Source organism: Felis catus, chromosome B2, assembly GCF_018350175.1.
Source record: "Felis catus isolate Fca126 chromosome B2, F.catus_Fca126_mat1.0, whole genome shotgun sequence".
Taxonomy (NCBI): domain Eukaryota; kingdom Metazoa; phylum Chordata; class Mammalia; order Carnivora; family Felidae; genus Felis; species Felis catus.
Genome location: NC_058372.1, coordinates 113747663 through 113775566, shown reverse-complemented (window position 1 = coordinate 113775566; position 27904 = coordinate 113747663). Strand labels below are relative to the sequence as shown.

The window sequence follows — 27904 nt, the reverse complement described above, 5'->3', positions numbered from 1 at the left end:
ATAACAGCAAATGTTATTGTCCCTTTTACAATGAAGAAAACATGTTACTAATGATGGTTGTGACACCGTTGGGCTTCTCTGAGATTTTGTAAATGTAAGTTTTCAGATTTACCATGTTATGCCAATTCAGAAGTCTCTTAATTGAAAGTAATAAAGGGGCGCCTGGGTGTCTCAGTCTGTTAAGTGTCTGACTTGGGCTCAGGTCATGATCTCGAGGTTTGTGGGTTCAAGCCCTGCGTCAGGCTCTGTGCTGACAGCTCTGAGCATGGAGCCTGCTTTGGATTGTGGGTCTCCCTCTCTCTCTCTCTCTCTCTGCCCCTCCCCTATTTGTGCTCTCTGAAAAATAAATGAATAAACATTAAAAAAATAAAGTAATAGAGAAGGACCAATGATCCTTTAAAAATACACCATAAATTGGTATAGAGTCATGCCATGGGTAGAACAAGAAGACAGTTGTCAATGAGACATGGTTTCAGGGGCACTGGAAGGTTTGTTTGTACTCCAACATCCTTTCAGAGCAAACTGCTCAAGCTTTCAAATTAGACAAAACTAGTCAAACACTAATTTTATCGTAATTATTGTGATCTTGAACTAAAGTTTCTTAATTCGTCCAAGAGTTGCCTTGAAATGAGACAATGAATGTCAGTGCTTTGAATGTGACAAGACTAATGCATTTTGTTTCTTTTGTCTTCCCCTTTATTCTTTCTCTTTCATGATCTGACATATTAGGGAGATATTTTCATACTATGAGTGATAAAAATATATGAAAGTCATTAGAACCTGCCATTGAAAAACTCACATTCTAATGTTATAATTTGTGACCTAGAAAAAGCAGTGTGAGCTCTTAAACACTTCTCAGTCATTCGAGTATTTTTTCTGGCTGACAACGGAAATAAAACTCAGGAATCTATACAAATATTTGGTTTATACAAAGTGGCATCTCACTTCATGTTGTCTTAGGAAGGAGAAATTGCAATATCATAATATCAGTCAATGGTATTTATTATCTCTCGGTCTTTTCCTGTTTTTCACTATGTTCTTATAAAGTTTCTGATAGAGAAAATCAGGAGATCTTAGAAACTGACTTTCATTTATAACCTGCTGATTCACCTAGATCAGGTTACTGGGAAGAAATCCAAATCAGACCTCCTGACCTACCCAAAACAGCATGAAGTATACCCTGCCACTAAATCCTGATTCCTGTGTACCTCACCCTGTCACTAAATATGATTTAGAGGAACCTTTAGAAAGTCAGGTATAAGGATTTAGTGCTTTACATGTAGGTTACAGCTGCTGGACTGGCTTTTATAGTAACATAAGTCAGTAATTTATTAAATGGTTCAGTCATTAGATATACCAGACCTTGAAAACATTCTTGTGAAGGAGGTTACTTTGAGTAGTGAGAAGATTAGCATTTCTCAGCAGCAAGTATTTGTGACAAGATTAATGAGGCACAGGGCAGATGGATTTGTTTCTCTCTTTGTGTCTGCTCTCCTGGTCTCCTTGCCCTTTATTTGGTTGTCTTTTCCTCTGTGGCACCTGCTGTCACTGACATGGATGAGATGCCAAAACAGCATTCCTTTACTTCAACACTATTCACACCTTCTTTTCCCCCCTTCTTTCTCCACAGGAGTTATTCCTTTCTCCTCTTCTGGGATTGGCAAGGGCATTATTTCAGTTTCTATAAGAAATGCCTGGCAGGCATTTTCACATTAAAAGAAATCATAAAATTATGAACAAGATCAGAAACACTTCTTACTCGTTTCTTTTACATTAAAATTGTGTAATTAATTATGTGTCAATTTTCTTTAAGGTTATGTATGTGTTTTAATACATTCTTCATTTTCCTTCCAAGTTATCAGTACTCTATGGTCTCCATTTTGTCTTCTAGGAAGATGTAATGTGCTTCTTACACTGGCCACTTGATAGAATGTTTATGTTCCCATGTTCTTTCTCATGCTGTCAGGCACCGGAGACAGACACTGTCTTGCTTTTGTGAGCTTACTTTTCTTTAAAAGATTTATATCATGCAGACTAATAACAAGTGTACTTTCCTTTAACAAAGCCTCCAACTTTGCTTCTGTTTGTTCTTCTTCCAGCTCAATTTCCTCTGATGCCTTCCAATAAATTGCCATCCTTTTTATCCACAGAAGTATTCTAAGTGTGTTTAATAAAGCACACTTCTCACAACTTATAAAAGCTAATGGAACAGAATTTCCCATTTGTGTCTTTAGTATCTGCCAACAAATTTTTATGATGATCCCAATCACTAGTTATTTTTAGGTTAAAAGTAATGGCTAAGATATTTAAGGCTAAAGAGATGTTAAGATCTGTGGCTACCCAATGGGCACTCCTGGTTGGGTGAAACTCTGGGGGTCTGGTAGTTTGGGAGAGCAGCAAAAGCACATAAAATACTGGATTTCTATAGTTAGTGAGTATGCTTTATTATATTTTTGTAATCTAATTTTGAGTTTACATTTTGTTACTGACTTTATCATTCTTGATTTGACCGTAAAACTTAATAAAAGCAATTATTTATCAATAGAAACCATGCACTTCAAGAAATAGATTATTTAATTAGAGTAATCATGCAAAACAAGCTTCAGTTTCTAAGAAAATCTAGGAACCTCGGTAGAGCATCTGCAGATGGGGTTATTCAGGAAGTGTCCAATGAGTATTTGGCCAATAGCACAACTGACATTTCAAAATTTGGGAGGAAAAAAAGATTTTTTACATGGTTAAAGACTCTAGAATAGAAAAAAAAATAGGCAAAGTGAAGTAAAATTTTCCCACTTACAATTACAAATGGGGCTAAAAATAAAAAATGATCTGAAAGTTATAGTATTTTCAGTACAATGTATTCGATAAGAAAGCCAATACTAGAGTCAAATTCTGGCTAAAATGCCCATCCTTTTGGATTTTTTCATCTGTAAATTGTAAATAATAAGAATTATTATTTTGCAGGGTTATCCTAAAGATTGAATGAAATAATGTCCTTAAAGCTCTTGGAGCAGCGATCAGTAATAGTTAAATAATTACTAAAAACACTGACGAGGCATCCGTGTGGCTCAGTCAGTAAGAGTCCAACTCTGGATTTCGGCTCAGGTCATGATATCGCGGTTTGTGAGATTGACACCCACGTTGTGTTCTGTGCTGACAGTACCGAGCCTGCTTAGGATTCTCTCTCTTCCTCTCTGCCCCTCCCACACCTCTCTAAGTAAATAAATAAACATTAAAAAAAAAACACTGACAACCCTCTTAAAGTATGTTTTATATAGGATAACATAAGAACCACACAATGCATAAGCAATCACAGATAAGTGTTAAGAATAAGAATAGAATAGTGTTGATAAAGACAAGACCTGTGATGAGCTAAATATCAGCAGAAGGGAAGCACTTTAAAGCTATTGGTATGTGAGAATTAGGAAAGGAGAGAAATAGACCAATTGGGGTAAGAGGGTGCGATATTTAAGGAAATTATGAGTCATCCCAAATTCTAAATTCCATTTTCACTCTGCATTCCTTATGAAACAGAGTTATTCTTAAACTAGAAAAGACAGAATAAACATTTTTAAGAGAAGATGGAAATTCAAGATAGGTTACAAGATTGGAAAAGAGTCCCTAGCTGATTTTATGTTATAAAATTTCTGGGTCCATTCATTCTTTATATAAAAAATTTCATTATACATGTGACCCTGTCTCCTGATACAACTTGCCTTTCACACAGCTATGCCTTATACAGTATTTCAATTCACCTGGAATGCTTTTCCTTAATTTTTCATTTGGAAAATGCTATTGTTTAGACAAGAATTTCCTAGCTTCCCTTGGCAGATCTAATCACTTCCTGGCCACCATCCAGTCTGTGCATGTCTCTGTTTAATATCTGTGAGAACGTATTGTAATGATAAGATTATATGTCATTAATGTTCTCCTGTCCCAATTGCGATCTTCTTATGAATACGGACCATCAATCTTTAGATTCCGAGATCCTACCACAGAGTATGGCTCATGGCCAGAATTCGGCAAATGTTAATTTGACTTAATTTAACTTAAAGGAGATGAATGGTTTTGCAGGAGCTAAGGGCTCTTGACAAGAAAAGGCTTTAGGGAATGTGCTGGAATGATAACTATCTTCAATAAATGACAGAAATTACATAAAAGAAGGAGTAACTTCAGAGGACAGAATCATGATTAATGGGTCAAAGTTAAAATGAAATAACTTTGGCCCTGAATAGAGCTAACCTTTCTATCAGAGCTGTTCTCACCTGGAAAGGGTTATCATATATGGTAGCAAATTCTCTGCTAGGATACGTGCTTAAGTAGGAACTGAGTAATCGATTTGGGATGTGGTACAGCTAGATCTTACAAAACACAAAGGTTGGATTTGAAAATCTTTAAGTTTCTGTTTATAGCTCTAAGAGTCTATGATTGTCCTCAACTATTAATGACTCAGTCTGGAGACTGCAATATTGTACTAAATTTTTTCATTCAGAAAGACTATGCTTATCTCAACTACCATATTCTCCCATGTAATAATCTCTCCTACATGTCTATGAAACTTGCTTTACTGCAGGTCCAACTTTTATGAATGTTTCCCTCCCAATAAACCCCGCCACACCATAGGTACCTGCGATGGAGGCTCCCAAACTTGGCAACTCTGAAACATTATTGTGAAGTTTCCCCCACTTTGTTTTGTAGTCCTAGCTTCGCTGGAAAAAAAAAAAACTATTATGTTTAGGAGACTATTAGTATAAACCTGAATAATCAGAAAGGGGCTCAGTTCTGTAGACAACAATAATAATAATTGAAGTTGGCTTCTTTAGTGTCTGGAATTCCAACTGGGACAAGCTCAAAGCTTTGGTTTATCATCATAAGAGAGCCACAGAGCCCTCAAGAGCCCTTTCTGGGATTCCAAAGAAAATCTACCAAGGCAGAAACTTTTTCTTCAAATTTTTTTTTATTAAAAACAAATAAAGGCAAACACAAACACATTCCAATACAGAAGCACTTCTGAAGAGCCACAAATCCACAAGGTTCCAAGCCTCTGGCTACTCCAATCTGCTGCTATAAAATGCTAGACATAATTTCAGCCAGCATGGGTCTGCCCCATACAATAATCAAAGACTGCAATACTACCACAAAAATCAGGCTCTCTTCTATATTACCACTACCTTTGTTTATGTCCTTAGAGTTTGTATTTTCTTCTTTTTATGAAAAAATTTTATTGTTTCTTGAATGTTTCTTGTTTGATTTTGAAGTTAATATTCTTATTCTATCTTCAGCTCTGCACTAATGGCACATATGCTTTGTTTATCTGTATGGTGGCAAGACAATTTCATGATATGCCCGCAGCTTATAAACTGATCAGTGGGGTCTGTCTTCATGGTGCCATGACTAATGGACATCTGGAATTGTCAGTTGTGCCTTTGTGAAGTTGAGCCGTGACTTGAACTAAAGCTACAATGTGAGCAGTCATTTGAACTTCCCTGTCACTTGCTGGGTGGAAAAGAAAGAAGGAGAAGCATAATCTGTAGTATGAAGAAAATTTTCCATTCTATTAGCTTACATATCCCATCATCTGATATAATACTTTTACCAATTTTATGCATCTACTAATGTAGGATAATATTATAACTGGTGATTGAGTTATGTATATGCTGTATTCCAAGATTCGTTCTGTTTGTTATAGTCTAAGAACTGCTCAAAGTGTAAAGTAAACATAATAACACAACATAATTATAGCAGTTTCTCTTTTAAATTTTTTTTTCAACGTTTATTTATTTTTGGGACAGAAAGAGACAGAGCATGAACGGGGGAGGGGCAGAGAGAGAGGGAGACACAGAATCGGAAACAGGCTCCAGGCTCTGAGCCATCAGCCCAGAGCCTGACGCGGGGCTCGAACCCACGGACCGCGAGATCGTGACCTGGCTGAAGTCGGACGCTTAACCAACTGCGCCACCCAGGCGCCCCAGTAGTTTCTCTTTTAAAGCATTATGTGTGTATTTAAGAGAAATGATATCAGAATACACTAGCTCAACTTAATAGGCAGATAATCAAACGTACCTGCTTCCTTCTATCTGAGGAGATAGTGTGACAAAGTTAATAATTACAATCATAATCTCTGACATATATGTAGTATTTGTTGCATATAGCACTATTATATATTCTTAAAATATATTAGCCCATTTAATTTATATATATGGTAGGTGCTATTATTATCTTCATTTTATAGATTAAAAAACCTGACATCTAGAGAGATTAAGTAATTTGTCAAGAAGAGTTGAAATGAACTTAAGGCTAGAAGTTTGGGTACTATTTTCATATCTAAAGCTTCCTAAATGATGATAGTAATGATTCAGCTTGTGGTATACATGGACTCCTACTACCAACTGCTGGGCTTCAGGTATACTTGTCAAGCAGATGAGACAGTCTTAATGGAAACATATTTGTACCCTCTGGAAAAAAATTCAATCTACTGTTGTATAGTGTGTTCAGACACACTGATGGGTAACACTGGTGGGGTGGCTTTCTCAAAGACTTTTAACACAGGATCCTGAATACATTTCCCAGAAAGGATTCCCCCTAAGAGAAACTAAGCCAGGCATGATGAACTTGACCTGGTGACTCATTTCAGCCACAGAAGTAGAGTAGACATGTGAATTACTGTGGGGGGCTGGTGTTTGAAAGCAAACAAATGACACCAGGGCCCCAAATCATGCTTCTTTGGGCCACATCAAAGAGAAACACAAAGGAGAAGACTTTTTTCCCAATTTAGCACCCATTGCCAACTGGGGTCTGAAGAGGTGCCAGCAGAAACTATAGCATCTTCAAGAGCAGGTAGGAATAGCCCACTCAACATAGTGGGTTGGGGCTTATTCATCCAAGAAATACTTGGATGATACTTTGATAAGATGTGAAGATTCTACTCAAGCAGGTCAGGGGAAAGTGAGAAATTCTGGCTGAATGGAGCTCAGGGAACTTACTGGATCATGATTAGTTAGGAAGGGCCATGAAAAAAATTTGGGATTTCACATTTTAATAAAGTAAAACAAATTTAGTAAAATTTGATCTGGAAACAAAACAACAACTATATATATATATATATATATATATATATATATATATATAGTATACATGCAACCTCAAAATAAAGGACATTCCTTGAAATTAAAAATTTGGTTTGTGAAAAGTCCATACCTTATGACTTGTATTTACTTCAGACTCTGAAACACTTCATCACAGGCTTATATAGATTCACTGAGAGATGTCTGGAAACAACCAATGTGATGGCAGTTCCATTGGGTCATCTGGTCTATGACTTTGAAGTTTCAAAAACTCATTATTGCCAGTGCCAGGGGATTATCAGACTTTGAGAGAATGAATTATGCAATCTTTGATATACATAGAACTAGAGTAGCTATCAAAATGCTAATTTATTCTTTTAAAATGAGAAATACATACAAAAATTGAAATATCCATATTGGCATGAGTATTATATTTTCTCCCTACAGCCCAACCATCTGGAATTGTATCAATCACATTGCTTTCTGCTATAAGATTTTCTTCTCCTAATATTTATTGAACATCTACAATTTGCCAACATTCTAAGCTCTTTGCTTTGTATTAACTCTTTTAGTCTGCATAACAAACAACTGAGGAAGCTGAGTTACAACAATGTTAAAGTAAATACCCTACATTCATGCATGGAGCAATTAGCCATGCTGAGATTCATAACTAGACAGTTGGCTCCAGAGTCCATGCTTTCATCCTCAATAATATAATTCCTTAAGCTATGAGATTGTTTGAGTTATGGAAAACTAAGTGATGAACTGATGAGAGTCTCAAATATGAAGGCAGAAGTAGTAATAAAAGGAATACAAGGAATTGAGTTGTATGAGTTCATATATTTTGAATGTTAATCCCTTATCAAATATATCATTTGCAAATATCTTCTCAAAATCACAATGAGATTTTACCTTATACCTGTCAGAATGGCTAGAATCAAAAATATAAGAAATAACATGCATTGGTGAAGATATAGAGAAAAAGGAACTCTGGTTTACTGTTGGTGGGAATGTAGTTTGGTACAGACACTGTGGAAACAGTATGGGGGTTCCTCAAAAAATTAAAGATAGCAATATCACATGATCCAATAACTCAACTACTAGATACTTATGTCCCTCCCCAAAAACCACTAATTTGAAGATATATATGCACCCTTATAGTTTACTGTAGCATTAGTTTTAATAGCCAAGATATGGAAGCAGCCCAATTGTCCATTCACAGATGAATAGATAAATAAGATGTGGTATATGTACAATGGAATATTACTCAGCCATAAAAATGGATGAGATCTTACCATTTATGACAATATAGATAGAGAGTGTTATGCTAAGTGAAATAAGTCAGACAGAGAAAAACAAATACCACATGATTTCACATATATGTGGCAACTAAAATACAAGATAAATAAACAAACAAAAAGCAGAATCAGATTTGTAAATATGGAGAGCAAACTGATGGTTGCCAGTGGCTAGATGGTGAAGGTATGGGAAAAATGGGTGAAGAGGAGTGGGAGATACAGACTTCCAGTGATATAATGAATAGGTCACAGGAATAAAATGAACAGCATAGAGAATATAGTCTATGGTATTATAATAGTGTTGCATGGTGACAGATGGTAGTCTGTCATACTTGTGGTGAGCATAGCATAATAAATAGAGTTGTTGAATCACTATTCAGTATACCTGAAACTAATATAACATCATGTGTCATCTATACCCAAATTTAAAAAAAAATGAAGAGAAAAAGGAAACATAAAAGGACATAGTAGCTATAAAGGCAGAAAGCAGTTATGTGCTAAAGGTATTTCTCTCATCAATTTATATTAAAGATCAGAAATAATTAATGTTCACTAATTAGGATCTGAGGTCCCACAATGGAGAACACATGAGGAAGATATGTACCCTTATAACACCCAAGTTGATATATAACTGACTAATAACCTATATGGATATAGTAGCACCTTGGATGTTCTGTACTATCAGACATTCTCTAAGCTTATAGGAGCATTAAAACAGCTTTCTGAAATGGATATAAATATTTTAGGGTAATCAGCAATATCCAGAAACTGGCTTGGGTAAGACGGACAGAGTCCGTCTCAAGAAAACGTTTCTCATTTGAGACTTAACTATAGATTCCAGAATATTGTTTCTCATCTAATGTTATAGATGTCCAAAAAGTAGACTACAAACACCAGCATTCATTGGTTTTATTTTAGAGGATCATAAAAGCTTAATGTCACAACAGCACTTAACAGCAATGTTGACTATTTTCACAATCAAAATACTGGCAAGGAACCACTCTAAATGTGATCTCTTAATTTCTTTTTCATTTATGATAAAGCCAAATTTGTTCTCTACCTTGCCACAGCTTTGTCAAGACCCTTTGTCAAGAGAACATGTTCTATCTCATGTCTTTTGTGCTAAATGCCTAGTGATCTGGTTCCATTACATGAAAATTAAACAAAAGCTGACAGGCCTGGGTAAATTTTATTGAGGCTAAGAGTGGTTAATTGCTTTTATTCATTCATTCCCTCCTTTAACAAGTATTTATTTACACCATATGCCAGGTACAGTTCTTGCCCAAATTCACTCAGCTAGTGAATGAGTAAGTAACATATGCCTGACTCCAAAACCCATGCTCTTTCTACTCTACCATATTGAATTAAAATGGTATCTTTTAAGAAAATCTAAAATAGCATTATAGACTGAGTAAAATAGTAAAAGACTTACTATTTAAAACAACCATATTCTCACAAAACCACATGCAAACAATATCCCATATTCCATACATTTATTTCACTTTCCTGCTGGCCAATACCACAATCCTTCAGATTAGAAAATTTGGCTGCACTACAGAATACACATTGGAAGTCGAGCAACACCCAAGGCTCCATTAAGGTCATTATTCTTGTGGATTTCTTTTCCTCCCACAGGGACAGACATATCAATTTTTCTATATGTTTTGAAGAGCTTAGCCACATGATTTTAATCATTTCTCCCAGGTGGCTCTTAGAACTTGCATGGTGGCCCTATATATTATCCAACCAAGGACAGGTTCCAGTGTGATTTGATGAATGAGCAGGAGACCAAAATCAGAGACTTGAAATTCTCTTCCCCAAGGAGTAATAGTTTTACCTTCTATTGCTTGGGGATCCTAGGGAATCTGAATATTGGAAAACAATGTAACTTAAGGTTTTGAGCTGGACCACAATTTTAGATCACCTAATATTTTTTTAGCTATTTTTACAAATGTTCTGGTTTGGATAAAACCTAAGCTATGTTTTTCTAAGTATCTCTCTTTTCAATTTTTAAATTTTTGTGTATTTTAGTGGAAATTTAATCCTCAATATTAGTTTATTTACAGTTAACTCATCAAAGTATATTAATAAAAACATATTTCCCAATTGGCTTTACAATAAACTTTTTTATAAACTTTAGAGTGAATACACACACACACACACACACACACACACACACACACAAGTCTCATGCCAGGAAATAAAACAAAAAGAAAATACACAGCACCAAGAAGTTCAGGTTGGGTTCAGATCTCAAAAGCCACAGGTTCCAAATAATTCTAAACTTGGATGATGGTTTCTTCCATCCAAGAATGTGTCCCACATGTCACTGAATGGTGCAACCACAGTAACCACAAGTTTAACCTAGTTCTCTTGTACTTTTTAATTGACTTCAGCCCAAAACTTTTCAAAATGTAGACTTAATTGAACTTCTCTAAAATATTGCAATTAAGATGCATTTTTCTTCTGACCACTGGCATGTGAGGCAATGTCAATCATTTTTCCTTGGTATCAAGAAATCTCTCTCTTCCTCTTCACTTCCAGGCAATAGAGCTATGAAATTTTTATTCTGGGAAGATAGTCTATTATCTTTCTAATATATCTTATTGGCATACCTCAAAACTCTTTGACCAGTACATATGTTAGTCATCAAATATATATTCAGCTATTATTGTAAGTAAAGTGCTTATTTTACCAAAAGTTAGTTCAACAGATATATACAAATTGTCTACTATGGCATAGTCATCTGCCAGCCAAGCTAATTCACTGAATGATATGAAAGCAATAATGCAAAATGTAAGTCAGAATTGAAGATTTATAATATTGATAATGCATCTCCCTCCATGACCATGATAGACATTTTAACCTATTAGACATACTTTTTTGTGAATCTCATGTATGACTTTTGAATTTTTTTCAACTGTATTCCAGAAAACCACCACCAAAATACTGGAGTTGGTACAGCAGATACAACCTATACTCTATTCGCTTATTATGTGCAATTACTCTGAGGGATCTTCAACTCTTAACCATGGGTGTGTTGCTGGGGTGCAGTGATAATTCATATGAAATTGTTGTGTCTGTATATTTCCATCGTATACCTATATAGTCCTATTTAGTATATGTTTACTAAACACTGTCAATTACTATACTCATCTGATCTTTCCTTGATTATTTCTTTTTCTCATACTTAAGATTAGAAAAAGCAGAAACTGATGGGGCACCTGGGTGGCTCAATCCATTAAGTGTCTGACTTCTGCTCGGTCATGATTTCATGGTTCATGAATTCAAGCCCTGCATCAGGCTGTGTGCTGACAGCTTGGAGCCTGGAGCCTGCTTTGGATTCTGTGTCTCCCTCTCTCTCTCTGCCCCTCCCCCGTGCATGCTCTGTCTCTCTCTCTCTCTCTCTCTCTCTCTTTCTCTCAAAAATAAATAAACATTACAATTTTTAAAAAATCAGAAACTAAAACAATACCTATCCAATGAAATGAAAGTCTGGGGCATCTGGGTGGCTCAGTTGGTTAAGCATCCAACTCTTGATTTCAGTTCAAGGCATGATCTCAAGGTTTGTGAGATTGAACTCCACATTGGCTCTTTGCTGACAGTGTGGAGCTGGCTTGAGATCCTCTCTCTCTCTCTCTTAAAATAAATAAACAGGTGCCTGGCTGGCTTAGTCAGTTAAGCCTCCAACTCTTGATTTCAGCTCAGGTCATGATCTCACAGTTCATGAGTTCGAGCCCCATGTCAGGTTCTGTGCTGACAGCGGGGGAACCTGCTTGGGATTCTCTATCTCCTTCTCTCTTTGTCCCTTCTCCACTTTCACACACACACTCTCTCTCTATTTCTCTCTTCCTCTCAAAAATAAATGAACATTTAAAAAATAAATAACCATTTAAAAAATAATAAAACATTAAAAAAAGAAAGTTTAAGCCTGTCATATTTCAACAAATAGTGAATATGTATTCCCTATTTATTACCTTAGACGGACTAGGGCATCAAAAGGCAGACGACCAGGGTCACTTATCCCCAATTCTCTAAACCATTTATTCATTCACCTATTCATAAAACTAATATTTGGAAGCAATCACTTTGGGACAGGCACTGTTCAAAGGCCTTGGTTGACTTATCTGAAAAAATGAGGAGCATCCACTTCTTTCAGCTTACGCAGAGAGGACCCAGGCTATTATGATAGTTCCAATTCTGGGTTTTTTAGAGAGACTGTTGTTTTGAACTGATGTAGAACAAGTTAATTAAGTCAAGTAGGAAATCAGCCTTCATTAACCTCCCAGGAATGTCATAGAAATGACCCAATAGATAATTGTGACTGCTACAATATCCAGTTCCTAGTTTTTCTTCTTTCTTCTTCCTTTTTAATGTCCTCTTCTCACATTTGGATTTATTTCTTTGCTCTTGCCCTAACCCGAACTAAAACTTCAGAAATACCAGGCTCTCTCCAATATTTGTTCATTTTTTTCACCTTTTAAAATAATTTGTCATCTCTATTCTTCAAATTAACAAATCCTTAACAAATTAATAAAATCTATAATTAATGAAATATGACATTGCAGAATACATGAGATACAGTAGAAAAAGTGATTAAGTACTTTTTACAATAAGTAAAAAAGAATGAAAATAATTAAGTCAAGAATTTAGTTAAATAAAATAGAAAAGTAACAAAATCCAATCACCTAAAAAATTTGAAGAAAAAAACATGGTAGGTTAAAGAACATCAATGAATGAATTATAATAAAGAATATATCAGGACCTTGGGTGGCTCAGTCCGTTAAGTGTCCGACTTTGACTCAGATCATGATCTCGCAGTTTGTGAGTTCAAGCCCTGCCTTGGGCTCCATGCTGACAGGTTGCAGCTTGGAGCATTCTTTGGCTTCTGTGTCGCCCTCTCTCTCTGCCCCTACCCTGCTTGTGCTTTGTCTCTCCCTCTCTGTCTGTCGGTGTCTCTCTTTCTTAAAAATAAACAAACATTAAAAAATTTTAAGAAAAAAAGAATATATCATCATGTCTAAGGTTAAAATTCTAAAACTGTACTGTCTAATATAGTACACTAGCCACATGTGGTAATTTAAATTTGCATTTTAGTTAAAATTAAATGCAATTAGATATTCAGTATCACTAGCCAAATTCCAAGTGCTCAATAGTCACATGTAGCTAGTGGTTACCATATTATGCAATACAGACATAGAACTTTTCCATCCTTGCATGAAGTTTTATGACTGCTGATTCTAAAATCAGAAATGATACAAAAGAACTCACTAAAACAAGGATTAATTAACACTCTTCTAGTAAATGCAACTAAAAAGGAAAAATAAATAATGTACAGGTGTTAAGGAAGAAGTGAAATTATATTACATTGAAATATAATGTCATAACTGAAAATTCTAATTCATTTATTTAGGAAACTATAACCAACAATAAGATAATTCAGTAAGTAGGCTGAGGACAACATCAATATGCCAAAATTAATAGCCTTCTTTAATGTGGAAACAATTTTCAGCTGCAAAGCATAAAAAAGAACCCATTACAAATAACAACATAAAAGATATAAATTAATATTTAGCAAGAACTGTACGAGAAGGATATTACAAAAGAAGATAAGTGAACATACACATTCTGTTCTTTGACAGGAAGATTTCAAATTTATATAAGATTTTTACTTATCCTGATAAGAGTACTGAGTGGATTATTATAAATAATTTTTAAAAATATTTTTAAAACTTAGACTAAGTAATTTTAGAATTTTTATGGCAAAATAAATGTACAGGAATAAGCATTATTTTAATGTCTTAAAGTAAAGAAAAATAAAAACATGAGATAACACACTATAATGTAAAGCTTTATTAATTAAAGTAGGATTCATACTAGAATAGCAATATGCAAATATATCAATGTAATAGATTAGAGTGTCTTGATATAACCAAATTTGTATTGGGATTTATAAAATTCTATAGATAGTATTCACAATCTTTGGTCAAAAAGGAATCTGAATTAATTAGCCGGGAAAGGTAGAAGCTATATTAAAATATAATTATTCACTACCTCAAACCTTATGCCAAATACATTTCAGATAAGTCCAGGAATTAAACATAAAATTTGAAACTATAAAACTAGTAGGTCTTATTATGAGACAGATATTTCTAGTTGATATGCAATATGCAGAAGCCATAGATAAACATATTGATAATTTATCTACATAATTTTTAGAAATATTACATGAAACAAATAACATAGTTAAAGGCAAAAGACAAATGATGACTTGGGAAATATATGCAATAGATGTAAGAGATAGGGGGCAACCGCATAGTATGTAAATATATTCTATTACCAATAAGGGAAGAGCCAACAACCTAGTGGAATTTAGTTAAAGGACAAGAACATGAATTCACAGAAAAAGAATTATTCAGCAATTTTGGATGGATGTACGAAAGTTGTTCAAAGTCATTCTGAAAATAGGAAATGCAGATTATGTATATAACATCATACAATATTATACCCATCATATTGATAAAGATCACACAGATTGATTATAAATAAACTCTGTTAACTTGGGTATGGGGACTGGCCCTCTTGAGTATTATAAACAGTTCTGTAAAATAAGCAACAATTTTCATACTGTCAAAATGCACATATCCCTCCACTCATCAATTCCCCTTTTGGCATCCTCCCAATATACTCACCCTTGTACTCAAAATAGTATTCAATTGCTTACAGCATTGGTTGTGATAACTAAAAAATGGGAATAATCTAAATAAATATTCAACAAAATAATTGGTCATATAAATTATGGTTTATCCATAACATTAGGTACCATTAAAAAGAATAAAGCCGGTCTATATACAGATAAAAAATTATTTATATGTTACTAAGTAAAAAATAGTCAAAGGGCAGAGCTCTCTATACAGAAGTTATAAGTTGCATGAAACTCATGGTGTAAATACTCACAAGACCCTTTTAAGAGGGATTGCCTCTGGGATGAAAAAGTGAGGAAAAGGGGACATGGGGTAAACAGGAAACTTACTTTTCAGTATAAACTCTGTACTATATGATTTAAACACTTTTAGTTTGCATGTTACTTAGTCAAAATTAAATAGATGAGACAATTTAAATATATTCTGTCCTGAAATTGTACTGAGCCTGTGGAAAAGAAGGGGTTTCGTCTTGAGCAAGTAGCCTCTATTGCCTTCTAAACACTACAAAGCATCAACAGTCTTTTAAAAAATTGAGACAAAGTGAAAATATATATTCATGAGTCTGGCCTCAGCTTTATTTTGCCCTTTTTTCTGTGCTTTGGGGATCCCTACCTTCCCTTTCACTATCCCCTATGTAAATAAGATATCATCATGCTTAATGCTAAAACAGAATAAATCATCTGTTATTATAAGCATCAATTAATATTGTTCTAACCGATGTAATTAGAAAAGAGGAATAAATAGAAGGTGAAGTCAAACAACTAAATTTAGTAAATCTGGGGCGCCTGGGTGGCTCAGTGGGTTGAGCGGCCGGCTTCGGCTCAGGTCATGATCTCGCGGTCCCTGAGTTCAAGCCCCGCGTCAGGCTCTGTGCTGACAGCTCGGAGCCTGGAGCCTGTTTCAGATTCTGTGTCTCCCTCTCTCTGCCCCTCCCCCATTCATGCTCTGTCTCTCTCTGTCTCAAAAATAAATAAACGTTAAAAAAAATTTTTTTTAATAAATTTAGTAAATCTGTGTTTCTATTATTTGTCCTCTCTCTGATGAACTTGTAGTTTGGCTTAATTCAAAATGCTGAAAGTAATTCTTTACACTCTTCACTTCCTGACCGAAGCACTCCCCTTACCATGAAGGACAAATGTAAAGTTAACTAGACAAAGTTTGTGAATCTCTAACTGCAACCTGCAGGAGGTGGGGAATGGGCAACATCTAGCTACAGCCCAGAGGCTAGAATTCTGACGAGACCATTCAAGATATCCTCTGTCTTGGCACTCTTGGTGAGTGCCTTGGAACCACTCACACTGAGAAGACGTGTGGGAAGCAAAGCTTATGCTCCTTTTAGATAAGCTATTCAGAGATATCACAGGTGGGCAAAGCCAGGGGAGAAGCCGGGACGAGCGGGTAGAAGAGATTGAGAACGATTTTCCAAGTTCCATTGGGGAAAAAAGTATTTGTTCCTATTGTTTTATACAGCATTTAGTTTTTATTAGCACGTGTGAATAGTAGTTTAAGTAAAGACAACAAATGAGCAATAGGTATTGGAGAAAATGAGCTAGTGTTTTTGTTTGGTCGCTGCAGACATCAAATAGAAAACTAACAAGAATGAGGCAAATAATAAAACTATGAGAGTAAAAATCTAAGTATATATGTTTCAAATTTCTAATCCTTTTTGCTTATTTATTGTTTTCCCATCTTAGGAATTATAACAAACTATGCATCTTTGTATTTTCAATAGCAAGATGGAAGTAAAAAGAGCAGAAATGGCACACTTGGGCTGAGCAATGAGTATCATATGTAAGTGATGAATCGCTGGGTTCTACTCCTGAAACCAAGACTACACTTTATGTTAACTAACTCGAATTTAAATAAAATAAAATAGTAAAATAAAAAGAAATGAAGCAGGTGGAGAACACTGACAGCAGAAACGCCTAGCATAAGGGTTAATACGAGAGTCAGAGATCGGGCAAAATAAAATATTCAATGGTAGCTTGAGACTCTCAGCAAAGATGGCACAAGGAATGAGAGCAACTATTTTCCATTCACAATCTTCAAGGTGGCATTTTCAGAGTATTTTCAATGACACAATGGTTGTTAAGATCGAAAAGATATTAGGGGCACCTGGGTGGCTCAGTGGGTTAAGCCCCCGACTTCGTCTAGGTCATGATCTTGCAGTTCATGAGTTTGAGCCCTGAGTCGGGCTCTGTGCTGACAGCTCTGGGAGCCTGTTTTGGATTATGTGTCTTCCTCTCTGTCTACCACTCCCCTTCTCAAACTCTGTCGCTCTCTGTCTCAAAAATAAATAAACATTAAAAAAAAAGATATAAAAGATATTGGAACAAGCAGTATGAGAGCACAATAAATTTGTTCAACAATGAATCAAAACATCAGCAGTCAAGCCAAGAAACACATAGCTGGTAGTCAAAGGCAAGTACCTGTTTTGTCTGCTTGCTTTCAGTCAGGACACTTCAGACCCACCCTATAGCTTGATCCTAACTTTGTTGGAACCAGGCTATTTCTGACACCCAATCTAGACAAAGCCCAGCCCAGGAATTTGAGTTTCCTGGCAAATTAGAGAAGAGTGTTAAAGGAAAAAAAATAAAGAGAGAAGCTAGGGGAACTAAGAGAGCCTGCAGGAGTTATGGAAGTATTTGCTATTTGCACCAACCACATTCATTTCTATCAGGATATCTACTGAAACCTCTGGCCCAATAAATTTGGCTTAGCAGGCTTGAACATGGCCATCTGGTAATGCCAATCAACAAACGAGTGACAACAGTTATTGGTTTCTTAATTTTACATTTTTATTATGTAAAATTTGATATAGAAGAATATAGATAATATGTAAGTTATGAAGCGTTTATAAAACAAGCACTTGTGAACATATCACCACATAAAACCTGGAAAATTCCAGCACCATTAAATCTACTATTATGCACCTTCATTTTTAAAGTTCCCAACTTTCTCCAAAACCAATATAACTAACCATGATTCTGAATCTATTATTCCTTCATTTTCTTAATTTAATTTTCTCACATGTACCAAGTAGTAAAGCTCTTGTTCTTGACTTTTTTAAAAACGAGAGGGTGGACATGGTCTTCTAGAAGTTGCTTTTTTTTCACCTTATGTTTTAAGCTTGTTTCCATGCTACTGTGTCTCCATGCTACGATGGGTAGCTATCGTCCGTTTTTACTACTGCATAATATGTCATTGGGTAACTAGTTCACAAATTATTTCTTCATTATTTTTTTAAAAAATTGTAAGTGCTTGAGAGAGAGAGAGCAAGTGAGCAGAGGGGAGGGGCAGAATGAGAGGGAGAGAGAGAATCCCAAGCAGGCTCCACAGTGTCAGCACAGGGCCTGACATGGGGCTCAGTCTCAAGAACCGTGAGATCATGACCCGAGCCAAAATCAAAAGTCAGATGCTTAACCAACCCAGGCACCTCTCTTCATTATTATTTTGATGAACATTTGTGTTAATTCCAGTTTTTTGATATTATAAATATTTCCATAACGTTTCTTTTTTAAATTTTATGTATTCATGTGTGTATGTATGTATGTGTGTATGAATGTATTTTTGAGAGAGACAGAGAAAGAGAGCACGTGAATGAACAAGGGGCAGAGAGGAAGAGAGAATCCCACCAGGTGCCGAGAGAGGGAGAGAGAGTGTGAAGCCTGGAGTGGCACTGCAGGGCTCAAGTTCACCCCATGCAGGGCTTGAACTCATGAACTGTGAGATCATGACCTGAGCCGAAGGAAGTCTGATGCTTAGTCAGCTGAGTCACCCAGGTGCCCCTCCATAAACTTTCTTGTACACGTTTCTTAGTATACATGTGTAAGAGTATCTCTAGGCTATTTACCTGTGATAGTTTTAGGTGTCAATTTGGCTAGGATATAGTCCACAGTTATTAAGATTTTAATCTAAGTGTTGCTCTGAAGATATTTTGTAGATGTGATTGACATCTGCAATCAGTTGACTTTAAGAAGATTATCCTCGATAAGTTAGGTGGTCCAGATCAAATCATTTGAAAGACTTCACAGGGTGCCTGGGTGGCTCAGTTGGTTAAGCGGCTGACCAGCTCAGGTCATGATCTCATGGTTCGTGGTTTTGAGCCCCACGTCAGGCTCTGTGCTGACAGCTCGGACAGTGGAGACTGCTTCAGATTCTGTGTCTCCTTCTCTCTCTGCCCCTCACCTGCTTGCACTCTGCCTGTCTCTCTCTCTCAAAAATAAATAAACATTAAAATTTTTCAAAAAAGAAAGAAAGGTTTCATGAAGAGAAATGAGGTTTTTCTAAGGAAAAATAAATTCCACCTGTGGACTGCAGCTTCGGCTCCTGCCCAAGAATTTCCAGCTTACCCTTCCTGATTTGAACTTAGTCAACCCCCATAATCACAAAAGCCAATATATAAACAAACAAAAGCATATTGGGGAGGAGTGACAAGTGTGTCTATTTTTCCTACAGCCTCTGTTTCTTCAGTAGAATCCTGACTGATACAATATTTATGAGTGGAGTTCCTTTATGTTATTATAATATGTGTCATATACTATGTAATATAATATTATATATTATTATTATAACATTATGAGTGTAGGGCATACCATGGTTCAGCTTCACTATGTAATGCCCAACTGTTTTCCACAGTAGTTGTATCAATTTTCATTCCTGAAGTATTACAGTTTCCATTACTCCTCATCCTTGACAAAACTTTGACAAAAATTTCTTACTTGTGCCACTCTAGAGAATCTTAAATAGTATCTAACTCGGTTTACTTTTAATTTCCATGATGACTAATCAATTACCAATAAGTTCAAAAAATGTTTTTGTGTTTATTAGCCATCTGTGTTTCCTCTTTGTGGAATTCTTTCTGTATATTTTGGCCAACTTGAATAATTAGATGGTTTTAAAAATTATTTTAGAAGGCTTTATATATTTTAAATAATACTTTCTTGTTGGCAATGTGTTTTATAACTGGCATTGTTATATAATGGGTCTTTATTTTTTTAATGGTAATGAACCAAAGGTCCTAAATTTGCCATGGTCTAATAGTCTTTTCTTTTGTCATTGGTACATTTTATGCTTTGCTTAGAAATTCCTACTGTATCATGATGTTATAAAGACACTTTCCGGGGCGCCTGGGTGGCGCAGTCGGTTAAGCGTCTGACTTCAGCCAGGTCACGATCTTGCGGTCCGTGAGTTCGAGCCCCACGTCAGGCTCTGGGCTGATGGCTCAGAGCCTGGAGCCTGTTTCCGATTCTGTGTCTCCCTCTCTCTCTGGCCCTCCCCCGTTCATGCTCTGTCTCTCTCTGTCCCAAAAATAAATAAACGTTGAAAAAAAAAATTTAAAGACACTTTCCTACATTTTCTTCAAAACTAAAAAAAAAAAAATTATCTTTTTAGCCAGTGAGAAGTTGATATTTGTGTATGATCTGAGGTTGTATTCCAATTTAATTCTTTTCATAAATATATTCATAGTTCCTCCTTTCCTCTAATATTTGCAATGCTGATTCTGACATATATTTGTTTCCATGTATTAACGGGTTTATTTCTGAGCTCTCTATGCTCTTTTATTGGTCTTTTGTTAACCCTATTCCAATTTGTAACAATAAACCTTAAGATCTGGTGAGTCAATTTCCCTAACGTGATTCCTCTTTTTTTCAGGTATATTTGACCATTCTATCAAAGTTCTTCAAAAATTTGAAATTAAATGTCAAGTTCTTAAAAAATAAATCTAGTTTTGATTTTTGTCATAATTCCCTTTGTTCCATGTATCAATATTTTTGGTATTTTTTAAGGTATTGAGTCTTCTTATGAACATGGTGTAATGAACCACTGATAGGTCTTCTTGGCATCTTGATTCTCATTGCTCTCTGTTCTATTCACCCACACTAATTTCCATTTTTTTGTGAAAAAAATCCATGACTAACAACTATGTTTGGTTTAATTAAGGTAGCCACTAGCTAACAGATTAATTGGAAGGAACTTCAGGGTATCTAGGCTATTGCATTGCTGGAATCAAATCTATAATTCCTATCTATCAGGTTAACTCAGAAGTCATAATCATCTACTCGCAAATTTTTGTTTTAAAAAAGGGATAAAGTGCTCTATGCCTGAACCCAGGGCCCAGTGATTAAAGATTTTATATATATATATATATATATATATATATATATATATATTTATATATATATATATATATATATATATATATATCTTAACCATATCAGGTCCTGAAACAAAAGAATTATGGAGATGAATGAAACTTTTACAGTTTCCATTGCTCCAGAAAAATCCAGAAGTCCTGCAATATAGTCTCCCAAATGATACAATAATTCCTTTGACAGCATGCTACAGATCGCTTTCCAACATCCAACATTTTACAATGATGTTCAATTTGAATTCTAGAATTGTATTTGAAAGACATTTTAAACATATTTGAACCATATTCCTTTTCCTGGTAAATCTATTAATGTAATACAATTTTCCAAAATAAGTGAAAACAAAATTGAACATTTGCCTAACCCTTCAATATTACAATAATGATGACATTATATAGATACTGTGCCAGCACAGTATATCATTTAAGAAGAAGAGCACAACTGCATCTTATTTAAAAATTGGAAGATGCTCTCACATTTCTTCAAGTTGTGTTTCAAATCAATCAGCATGTGAACAGTACACTTGGGACAGGCAATAGCTTTAAGCCTAGCCCTTTTAGAGAACCTTACTATAAAACCATGAAAAACATAAACAGAAAAATAAATCTCCAATTTGGAAATGATTTGGTACATTTTATATTAGGTAGAAAGAAATGGAAGTTTCTAATTTGAAATGGCATCTGTTTATTTAATATCCTACATGAAGGGGAACTATGGAAACACATCTGGCGCTTCCAGGGACTGTGTAATAATCAGTATACCCTGACTCTAAAGACTAGCAGAAGAACATCTGAGAATACAGACTTGAAAGAGTAATATGATCCCTCTACTATCAACTAAAAACCTCAGGCTGGCTTCTTAAAGTCATGTTTGAGGAGCATTACAGAAGATCTGATGCTCAACTGAATTTCACCTACTTGTCCACATTTCTTAGCACCCTTGCAGTTCATCACAAGCATGTGACCAATTTTGGGCAAGGAAATGATAGTGGAAGGTACATGTGTAACTTCCAGGTTAAGGAAGTGGAAATTCTACTAGTGATTCTCCTACACATCTTCCCCCTCATTCCCAACAATCAAGGATGCTACATGTTTCAGAAGGTGCTATTACAAAATGATGGAGCCTCTGTAATATTAGGATACTACATGCAGCTATGCAGATGAGAATTCTGTCTATGTGAGTAGGTGTATAATAAAGCACTAGGAGTTGTAATTTGTTATAACAACCAACTCTAGCCTATTCTGATTAATACTAAGCAACTGCTAGATCTAGTATTACCTTTTACAAATTAAAAAATAACCAAGGTTTTCAAAATTTTGGTGAGTCCTATAATGACAAAAAAACTTGAATTTTTGCCCCCCAAAATGAACATAATCCTACACTACATAAAGAGGATTAAATTCTAATTTATGAGCTTTACTTTCACCAGTACTTAGATCCTCACTTAGTCCATTACAACTAGTAAAACGTTTATAATAACTATTATTATTTAAGAATTACTGACTCAGAGGCACATGGATGGCTCAGTCAGTTAAGCGTCTGACTTCAGTTCAGGTCATGAATTCACAGTTCATAGTTTGAGCCCCCACTGGGCTCTCTGCTGCCAGCACAGAGCCCGCTTCAGATCCTCTGTGCCCCTCTCTCTCCCACACCCACTGATTCTCTATCTCAAAAATAAACATTAAAAACAAAATAATTAGACTCATAGGGAGCAAAATACTCAGAAACACAGCCTAATGAGCAAAGCAAGATAGAGTGGGGTCCTTGGGTGGAACAGGTCTTTGCAGTGCTCAGAAAAACTGAGAGATGTGGTTTTTCTGTACTGCCCTAGACTCTGCCCTGATGGCTCTTATCCATTTGACTTCTGTAACCTCCTATCTGACCCCTCTGGCTATAGTCCGATGTCCATCCTTGCAATTACTATGCAACTGGCCACACATCAAAATCTTAAGAAAGGTAAATGGACATTGGAATAGTTATAGGACTCAAAAAATAAGAACTAATATAACTTTTAATATCAGAAACCCAAATCAGAATGGAAGTAGGTGGAAATCAGCAAGTATCCAGTATAGTCATTCATTCATTCAATATTAAATGAGCATTAAAAATATGTTAAATACCATGCTAAGGACTGAACATAAAGTAATAAACAAGACAAAAATTTCTGCTCTTCTAGAATGGCTCAGAATCTAGCAGGAGCAAAACAAACCAGATGTGAAGAGAGGAGAAAGAAATTAAGCAATCCCTCCTTGCCTGTCATTCATGGTAAATTTTTATATTAACAGAAATGAATCATATCACTCTGTTAACTAAAATCTCTCAATGGCTTCCTATTGTATTAAGACAAAAGTTGAGCTTTTCCCATGATACCCAGGGAGGGGACCATACAGCGTTGTTTTTGCATTCCTGTGTTAACTTAAAGGGAAACTTTCACCATGTCCAGAGCGCTTGATATCTTACAAATGAAGGTGGAGGTTGTCCTCAAATTTCTTGCAGAAGGAATCCACTTAGGTGACACCAACCTTGACTTCCTAACGTAACAGTACATTTACAAAAGGAAAAGTGGTGGTATCTACATCATAAATCTGAAGAGAACCTAGGAGAAGCTTCTGCTGGCAGCTGGTGCCATTGTTGCCATTGAAAACCCAGCTGATGTCAGTGTCATATCATCCAGGAATACTGGCCAGCGAGCCGTGCTGAAGTTTGCTGCTGCTACTGGAACCATTCCTATTGCTGGCTGCTTCACTTCTGGAACCTTCACTAACCAGAGCCAGGCAGCTTTCTGAGAGCTGAGATTTCTGGTAGTTACTGATCCCAAGGCTGACCACCAGCCTGTCACAGAGGCATCTTATGTTAACTTTCTTACCATCTCTCTGTGTAACACAGACTCTCCTCTACCCTATGTGGACACTGCCATTCCTTGCAACAAGGGAGCTCACTCGGTGGCTCTAATGTGATGGATGCTGGCCAGGGAAGTTCTGCACACGCATGGCACAATTTCCCATGAACAGCCATGGGAGGTCATGCCTGATCTTTACTTCCATAGCTGTCCTGAAGAGATTGAAAAGCAAGAGCACGCTGTTGCAGAAAAGGCTGTGACAAGGAGGGATTTCAGGGTGAATGTACAGCTCCAACTCCTGAGTTCACTGATACTCAACCTCAAGTCGCAGACTGTTCTGAAGGTGTGCGGGTGCCCTCTGTGCCTACTCAGCAGTTCCCTACTGAAGACTGGAGCTCAGCCTACTACTGAAGACTGGTCTGCAGCTCCCACTGCTCAGGCCACTGAATGGGTAGGAAAAACTGAGTGGTCTTAAGCTGTTCTTCTACAGAAGCAAACAAAATGGAAAGAAGGTTGACGAAAAATAAACAGTTTGTAAAAACAAACAAAAAAGGCAAGAGTTGAATTATTTGCCACATCCTCTAATTTATTCTGTATCTGGTGTCCCTACCTATTTAACCTTTCTAAGCATCAGTTTCTTCATCTGTAAAATGTTGATAATAACATTACCTCCTAGAATTCATGTAAAGATCAAATGATATAATCTGCATTGTATCTGGCAATAGAAAGCACACAGTAAATGTTAGATGATGATGTTGCTATTATTATTATCTCTTCTACATTTTCCCATGCTTTTTCATCTCCTTTCACTGTGCTTTATTTACTCACACTGGCCTCTGAAAACTGTTAGAATAGGTCAAGTTCTCTTCTGCTTATAGATTTTGAACTTTCTGTTCTTTGCCATGCTCTTGGTCCAATAGGCTTCTCAGCCTTTACATTTCAATTTATATTGTCACTTGTAGACCCCACTAAGATGTCCCCCTGTCCCTGCCCATCTCCATCATAGTACTTTGTTTACATCATTGGGCATTTAACTATCTGAAATTATTTTACTTATTTGAGAGCTTACTTGATTTACTGTATGTCTGTTTAGTAGAATTAGGTTTCAAGAGGCAGGGAGCATTTGCCCTGAATTGCCCACTGCTATATCCAATATATTTAGAGCAATACTTTCTACATAGGAGTTTTTTAGCAAATATTTACTGAATGAGTTAATAAATTCCAAGTAAATTGGAAGTTCTAATTATAATGAAATCCAGTAAAATGTTTTTAAAAGGGTTGAATACCAAAAAATACACAAATAGGTAAAACAACCTCAAAGTTTTGCCTTTCTTGCTGAAGGACTGATCAAAAGGTGGATTGCAGGTGGGCCTGGGTGGCTCAGTTGGTTGTGTCCGACTTCAGCTCAGGTCATGATCTCATGGTTTGTGAGTTCGGGCCCCAGGGCGACGGGCTCTGTGCTGACAGCTCAGAGCTGGAGCCTGCTTCAGATTCTGTGTCTCCCTCTCTCTTCCCGCCCCCCCTTACTCACACTCTGTCTCTCTCCCAAAAATAAATAAACATTAAAAAAAGTGGATTTCACAAGTGGATGAATTGTCATTTAGACAAAAGCTCACCCACAGTATCCAGGTTCTGATTTTAGTGATTTTAAATAATTAATATTAGCAGACATTCAATTAATTATTTCTTACTAGGCAGTTTGATAGATGTTGAGACTATGCAGAAAGAATGAGAAACCACAAGGGGATTCTGATATAACTAATGGAAATCAGTTAAAAATGTAAAATATAAGGTAGCCTTGTCTTAGGCAGTAAAGTACCTAATGAGTGCTGTGGAAATGACAAACCAAAAGATTTAATTTTCCAACAAACACTGAGCACTTGAACAGGACCTAAGGTCATGAGGCCTCAGATAAAGTCAGAGAAAGAAAATACTGGACGAAGAGCGTTAGCAATCATTTGTATGATACAGGAAGGATTATCAGTTTCTTTATTTGCTATTTATCTACTATTAAAGCTGACCAAAGTAAACACTTCCTGTTGGAGGGGAAGCGTCAAAAACCAACGGAGTGCTTTGGCTCTCATCACCTAATAGAGTTGGCAATACTCTCTACCAGGTACTTATTGAGAATATGTTTTGTAAAATATTCTATGATTAAAATGTTATTTTCATTATATAATGTTCCATGATTTATAGTGCTTTCATATAAATTATCTACATTAATTCACAGTCAGTTAAGAAGGTCATCATTTTACAGATAAAAAAATGATAAGCCATTTTCAAGGTCATTGGTTAGTACATTGCAGACCTATGAGAGTGACCTAGAATATTAGGCACTAATTCAGTGATCTTTTACTATCCCACATCTGCCTTCCAGTTAGTGGTAGTGAATATTCATTCACTTCAAATATTATAGGTACCTCTGTTCAGAATGAATGTATCAGTCATAGCGTTTGCTTAGGTGATATTATCTTGTATTTTCAGACCAGTTAAGCTGTCAGTATAGCAGAAACATTGTCTTCAAATTTTACAAAATTTCTTAAAAGGAATATGGAAGAAAAAAATGAATTTAACCTCTGCAGAAATATTTGTGATCAGAAGTTGAAATGCTAGAAATCCAGCCTTTCAGTTTTCACTAATTAAAAAAGTGTGAGGGTATGAATACTAAATGAAAACTATGAATTTTATGATGAAAGATAATTCAGGACTGTCATGTTACAGAATCAGCCTATAAGAAATTGAGTTGGTGTTAAGAGTATAATTGCATAATACAAAGGAATTATGCTATTTGAGTTTTTTGTTTTCTTTTTGATTTTTCCTTTTGGAACAACTCAAGAGCTTAAAATTTCTGTTTTGTTTTTGCTTTTACCACTAGGATATTTACACATTGAATTTTACCAAAGTTTTCACTTGTACCAATCTTAAGGGTTATGTTTTGGTCAACACATTTGTATTGTTATTATAAAGCAAATCCCATTATTTTCCATAATCTATAAAACCAAAGAATTTTGGGAATGTTAACGTAGAGGAAAATATACCAAATGGCAAATTCTATCAGCCAAGATATGAAGATACAAATTAATCACAAATAGATACCGCTTTAATCGAATAGGGAGTTGTCACAAATATTTATATTGCTGGTGACATTTATTACCTCACAGTTTTCTAAAAATTATTACAGTATCTTTTTTACAAAAAAAATAGAAAAAACTGAAAAACTGACACATGCAACTTTCTTCACTGAATATTATTTTAATACTAATGTGAACATTTTGTTTTATGTACAAACACTTTTCTTTAGGGTGCATTAAAAAAAAACGAAGAATTCTGTATCTGTTTCACTGGTGATGACAAGTATGTTAATTGCTTGCAGATAACATCTGTTCTAGTGAAATCAAGATGCAGAGGCTGTGTTGGATCTGTGGTGCTAGCAGCTTTCTAAAGCTTTGTCTGGGAGACCCACTGCATGCATTTCAGACTCTCTGGGCAGCTGGAGGGCTTTTGAGCATTTTTGAGAACTTTCCAGCAACTGAAATAAAATCTGCCAGGAATCCTGGGTCATCGAAATGTCTCCTTTTGAGCAGTGGACTCACCTTTGAAGCTCCAAGATATCCACTGACCATGACGCCTGAGTGTGCTCTGGCTGAAGCAAGTTCAGGGTGAGCTGCCGACCGCCTGCATGCAAGAGCAGGCCTCTGACTTCCTTCTCTGTTTACAGAGCAGGGTGAAGGGCCTCTCTGGAGGGAATAGCAAGAGCCTGGTCAATATAATGTCAGATATAAAAGGCCCTTATGCTCAACAGGCCACGTTTACAATTTTACAGGGTTCATGGACTACAATTGCTTAC

At 35.9% G+C, this 27904-nt stretch overlaps 1 pseudogene; it reads left to right on the top strand.

The window, feature by feature from the left end:
• The first annotated feature begins 23653 nt into the window (after window positions 1–23653).
• On the top strand, window positions 23654–24532 carry LOC101085378 (annotated as a pseudogene).
• Window positions 24533–27904: the final 3372 nt, after the last annotated feature.